The following is a 6744-nucleotide window of genomic DNA, read 5'->3' as shown; positions in this document are numbered from 1 at the left end:
ACTCCATGCCAGCTCTCCTGTGGTAGAAAAGCAACAATGATAACAACAACAACAAAACAAACAAATAAAAAAATGCCTCCCCAATAACAGTAACAACAAAACATGGACTGTAATTTGTAGGGAATGTAAAACAGAGCTGTAGCTGTAACGCACTCTTGGAAGACATTTACATCTGGGAAAGGGAACAGAAGACAAATAAAAATGAAAACTTCCCCTGCAGAAAAGACAGAAGCAGGTAGCTTCTATCCATCACAGTAGGGACTACCACAGTAACAAGAAAGGAAGCAAAGACAGGAGCATTTCTAAAGTCACATCCGTGAAACTCAGACTTCGAATCAATCTGGACATCAGGGAACTCCCCTTGCAAAATATGTAAGGCACTGTACATAGCTTAAGAACAATTGTAGAATGGACATTAAAGTGCTGGGTTTTTGTTAGTTGCCCAAAGGCTTCAATTACTGTTTTTTTAGGACCAAAGCATTAAAGGAATAAAACTCTCTTCCCCCCAAATAAATTCCAAAGCACATACCTCTGTCGTATCCTAAGAAAACTGGTTAATCTCTGTTGGCCTATACGTTGGACTCAAAAGACAGAAAGAAGGAACAAAATCTTTAATGCAAGAAAATTCCCAATATTTTATAATAAGCCAGGGGAGTTGGTATTTCATGTGGAAACCATGGGTTTAATGTACTCTAAAATCTAGGCTTCTGTATAAACAACTGTACACTGATAACTTCTGCATGTAGATAGTCTCCCAGTACTGCACACTCTAGCATCAGCTGCCTCACTGAGGCAGTACCACTCACTGAGGAAGCAGGCAGTAAGTGATGTGCTGTCTAACCTTGAATGGAGGCAGACAATCAGCCTTACCTTAAGACTCAGTATTACTTTCAGAATGCAGCTACCACTCCCAGGGACATTTAATTTACTGAGTTGTAAAGGATATGCAACAGTGAAAGATGTCATGTAAAAAAATCATGTCATCTCTTAAAACTAAAATTTTCTAAATTTTATTAATATGGCAGGTATAATTTTCAGAGGAGGAATAATATCTTTGTGGTTCTTCATGTGTTGTATCCATATGTTTATAAAAGACAAATAAATATGCAATTATATAACATGAATTTCAGACAAAATCATCCAGGGTTGTTATAGTTCAAGACAGTTTCCCTGGGTGGGGAGAGATTACATAGCAACTGCAAGGGTTACGAAAGAATGATGTATTTCCGGGTGCTAATGTATTGTGCTTCTTGGATACACTTGTGTATCTAGCTTGTGAAATGCCTGTTGGTCATTTAAGCTCTATGCGTTTTTTCATTTTGTTTTGTTTTGGTTTTTTCCAGTTAACATTCCAAACATGTATAACCAAGGAACATGGTCTAGAATTTCTTTTTATTGGTATTCACTTCAGTAACTTGAACACACAGCTATAAGCAATATGTGACTAGAGAGTTACATGTAAACACAGATTATAAATGCAAATTTCTGTTCATCAGAGTCACATGCATGGGAACATGAATTAGAAGTGTGTGTCAAGAATCATGGCCAAACTGTTATTAAAATGCAAAAATATAAAATTACATATTGAAAATATGAAGACAGTCTACATACTTCAAAAATCAAACGTTGCTTATAGAAAGATGCATGACAGCCGTAAGATTCAAGTGACAAGCAATTTCTGAATAAATTGGATGAAGAACACAGGCAGAAGGAGGAGGGTTAAGATGTGCAAGAAATTTGATTTCAAAGAAAACAATGGTTCTTTGCTTTTAATGTTAATCTTTTTTAAATACAATACTGATAGGAAAAAAACTATCATACTCTTGTTTTAGTGGAAAAATAATAGATGTCTGTTCATGTGTGAAGTGTTAATAGCAAAATATACATATAAGTTAATGATGAATAGTTTTGGTTTCATCAGAGCAGCAAAAGAGAGAAAGAAGTGCCTTCTAGAGACTGACGTTGTAAGCTAAAACAACTTGCACCACTCAGAAAAATATAATGGAACCATTCAGACAAATGAAATTTAGTAGTTCAAGCTATAAAGAAACGTCAACAACTTTCGACCCCATTCAATATATGTCTGTTCTTTATGACTGTATTACACTACACCAAAAAGTTAGGAATCAAAATTCAAGCGAACAGAAACAAGTCAATCAGAAAACAGAAGGGGACAGGTGAAGCTGGAAGGCGGTAGAGACAGATCCCGTGTGTAATTTTTGGAATGATTATCTCGTGCTTATTATACTTTTTCAGATCCTTTAAAGGCCTGAATTTATTTATGTTTTTCTAAGAGCATCATTTTTCTTGGAAATATTTGCTCACAAATTCTTGCTGGTATGACTTTTTTGATCCCATATTTTTTCTTGAGGTAAATATATCTTACTGACTTGAAGTCTGCAGAACAGACTTAGTTGTTCAATATTATTTGCAGTTGATTGTTTCAGTAATCTTAATGAGTGCTAGCATCTGCCTCTTCCCATTCATCGCTTTGTGTAAGTTGTCATGGTACTTGTTGAAGGTCCAAAGAAGGGAAAAACGACTTACGGATGAGATGATGATACAGGATGACCTCCCAAAAATTATCTGTGAATTTAGCTCAACTCGAAGCTAAATCTCTGTGCCTTCTTGTTCTAGTGGCCCAGAACCTTGTGTATTTGAAGCTTATGTGTTTGTGTCCTCCAGCATCTGGGTGATATTGCTGCGTGTCTCAGTGCTGGCTTGGCTTATTTGTTCTTGTGCCTCCTCTAATTTTCTCAAATATCCATCTTGTGTTTGACTCTCAAGTGTTACACTCATGCTTTAAAGGGGAGTTGGAGAACTGGAAAGTTAAAATTACGCATAGCATTTGATTGTCTTTCCAAAGTTTAGAGGACTTATGTATGACATATGTATTTCCTGTTTTATCCTCATAAGTAGCCTGAGGAATAAAAGGTGTATGTTCATATAATCAAAAAAGTTGGATTTCCAAGAGAAGTAAACCTCGACATTAACCAAGATTTTTTCACTGCTTTCCCAATGCTTTTTTCAGGACTATCTCTAAGAATTTGGGCAAACATTGTATCAGCACTATTAAGAGGAAACTTTGGGCTCTTTAATCCTAAACTTAGACACTGTCTGCACCATGAAAAATTGGGAAAAGGAAAGAACCATTTTGCTGATGGAATAAACTAGGACATAGACAGCAATAAGGGGGCTGAAGAGATTTCATATGTCTTGATGAGAGATCACTGTATTCAGACCCGGAATTCTTTTACATTCACTTTTAATCAAACAGTGGAAGAGCTAATCATATTGCCCACAAAAATTTACTGATTTTATTTCATGTTAAAATATGGTCATAAACCAGCACTTACTAGAGTATAATCTCTTAAATTTGCAGAAACCATGTCTACTCTGATTAAAATGCTTATGGAGGGTCTGTATGGTAGACATTTTTGCTTGAATATATCAATGAAAAGTTTTGCCAGTCTATTTGATAGATAGGACCTTTTCTTCAAGAACAAATCAAAGACAGCCCCAAATAAAAGAAAGGTTAAAACAGCAAGTTATTTCTGAGGGGGGAAATTTGAAATATGTTGGATTTTATGGCCAAAAGTTATTAGAAATAAAATCCAATATCTCTACTGTCCAAGATCCATGGCTCTGACACCCAGGGAGATGAACTATTTATGAAAAAAACATGTTGATTATAAAACAAAACAAAACAAGGTGCCTTTCACAGTGGCATTGCCCAAAGTCATTTCAGAAGAGGAAACTTTTAGAGTTGGGACTAGAATTTGAGCCTGCTTTTAGTCAAGCTCCAGCCCATATTAAGTGTAGGTTACCGGGTACACTGACCAACTCTACAAGCCTCATCTGGGAAATGGGGAAAGTACAAGGGTCGACCTCAAAGCACTCTTGTGAAAGCCATGTGACCCCAGGCCCAGTACCAGGAACGGAGTGAGTACTCTGGTGACCTAGCTTGTGTAGCCTATCTCATATTGCAGGTTCTGGTTACAGAATGTGGAATTTGTGTTTGTGATCCACAGCATATTAGGACAGCAGCACTAGCTGGTGGCCACTTTAACCACCATGGTAGCTTTTGGTTTCATTAGGGCTGAAGAAAAATCCTGGGAGAAAAGGCTACTGCCTCCATTTCTGAGGACTTTTAAAAATGTAATCATTTGGGGTATTAGACTTTTTATCATTACAGAAATTGAAAATGATAATGAAATCTTCTGAGATTGTGACATATATATGTCACTTACTGTGCTGGAAGCATCTAAATGTTATCTTTGTCAGCATATATTTAAGATAAAAACATTATGGAACTTGAGCCTTACTGAAACTATTAAAAGTTGATGAAGTGCTTGATTTTTGTTTGAAAAAAATGAATTACAAAAACAGACAAAATACACACAAGGACATAAAATTATGATTATTTTATATGCTGGGGACACCATAATAGTATAACCTATTTATCCATTAACCAAGTTCCCATGTACCCTGAAATTTGAAACAAAAGTTGGTATATACAAGAAGGGAGGGTGATGCTATCATTATTTTCTTAGAAGTCCAAAACAAAAAGACATATATAAAGAATTACTGTGCTATGCAAACTGTGAAAGATGATGAATGCTAATATCTGAATATTTCTCTTCAAAATTTGTAGGTTGAACCCTGACCCCGAAGACAATGGCATTAATAAGTATTAGCTGTGGGGACCGATTAAATCATGAAGACGCAGCCCTTGTGAGTGGAGTTATAAGTTATAATTAAGGCCTCAGAAACCTGTTTCACCACATTCAGCATGTGGGAACACGGAAGACATCACCTTGAAAGCAGGACCACAGGAAATACCAGATCTGTTGACACTCACCTCCAGAACTATGAGTGATAAAGATGTTTTATTTGTAGTTGTATTTGAAGGTATTTTTTGTAGTCATCTAAATAGACAAAGACACTGGCTAACATCAAGCTTCAGATTTTTCATTCAAATCTTATTTTCTCATGTCTAATAAACCAAATTCTTTTTTTACCACTATCATTTGAACTACTAATCATCTAGGGGAAAGATATATACACCACACATTCTTATAGGCTGTACACTGATTAGGCTTCTGTACACCCTTCCTCGGGCAGGTGCATATTTCCTAAAGGCTGAATGTATCAGGTAGGTAGTTATCTTGATACAATGGTAGCCTCCAAATGCACCATTATGCAAACCACACTGGAAGAATAACAAAAATGATACAAAGTGGAACAAAAATGTTCACAGGCCAAACCAAGACACTCAAAGCTCAGGGCTTCACCTGATAGCAAGAAACGAGGGAAAAGGTTTGGGATAGACGGTAAGAAGGTGGAATGGCCACCGTCTGAGTGAGTGCTCTATACACTCGTGCATCCTCCATCTCTCTGAGCCATGCTACCCTTCCCCACGGAAGATGTGTTACAAGTACCGAGTTGAGATTTGACCAGCGCAAGAAACAACCAGTGAAACATACTTTTATCTCTTAGAGAATTAGGGAAAGCTAGATGAAATTCATCAATTGGTCTGACGATTTTCTGGGGTGCCAGAAAGGATGCTATCAAAGGATACACACATTAAGATTAAAAAGAAGATGCATCATATTTCAAATGTTTATTTAGGATATCATAAATGTGTGGGGTTCCTTTGGCCTTTTTATTCTTTTATATGTTTATTCATACATGTGCTTTGGTCTTACAGCTTACTTATTTTGGTGTTTAACAAATCATATTCATTTCATTTATTCAATTTTTGTCTTCTGCAATATTCTTGAGCAACTGAAAATGCATACTAATATTTCTTAGCCTTTAAATAGATTTTTCATTTAATAACTGAGTTTCCCTGAAAATAGTTTGTTAGATGAATTAGTCACTAACTGAGATATTGTATGCTATAATACATTACAATATTCAGAACAAAGATGTGGTCAGAGAAAATGCCAACCTATGACTTTGCTCCTAACTGCATGACTTTTACATGCAGCCCTGTGATGGAAAACAGAACATAAAACTTCAGTACTATACAGCACAATCAGTAAATATTACAGTACTGTAAAAACCAAGTGTTCTATATAAAAATAAGACACTGAAGCTCCATTAACAAGATGTACTAAACTGTACAGAAAAAAAGAAAGAACAGGTCACAAAGGGCCAGGGATTTAGCTCAGTGGCATAAGCACCTGCCTGGCAAGTATGAGGTTGTGTGTTTGATCCCCAGAAGAAACAAACAAACAAACAAAACAGGCCATAAGTCTGAACAGGGCACTTCAGACTAAAGTCTGAACAGTTGTTAAGCAGGTATGTTGTTCAATGAGGAATATCTGTATATACTCTAAGCTAACTCTGGTTACTCTGAATCAGAATAATACAACTTATGTTCACTTGCTTGCCATAATCAGCAGTAACTTGCAAAATGGAATTTAGTGGAGAGGGATTTAATCTTTTCAGGGATATAAACCACATATGCCTTTAGTAATGATACTTTTATATTTATATATAACTCTATTACTTCTGTCTTTAAACATGATATTTTAATTGATAGCTATTAGAAAGGTTTGGAGGTCACAGTTGGGTGGTCTCTGAATCCCTAGGCATAACAACCAAGGAAATGCAGCCCTGCCTGTGCTGTTGACACAGAGCTGAGTGGGTTCTGCAGGAGAGGAGATCGGCCTGGCGTACCCCCAACCCTGCCCTGGCCACTTTGCACACCCCACAGCACAGAGCAGTAGAGATGAG

This window comes from Cavia porcellus, unplaced genomic scaffold (assembly GCF_034190915.1).
Source record: "Cavia porcellus strain 051 isolate PalLab524CR breed Dunkin Hartley unplaced genomic scaffold, mCavPor4.1 scaffold_10, whole genome shotgun sequence".
Lineage (NCBI taxonomy): Eukaryota > Metazoa > Chordata > Mammalia > Rodentia > Caviidae > Cavia > Cavia porcellus.
Note: the sequence above shows the minus strand (reverse complement) of the source record.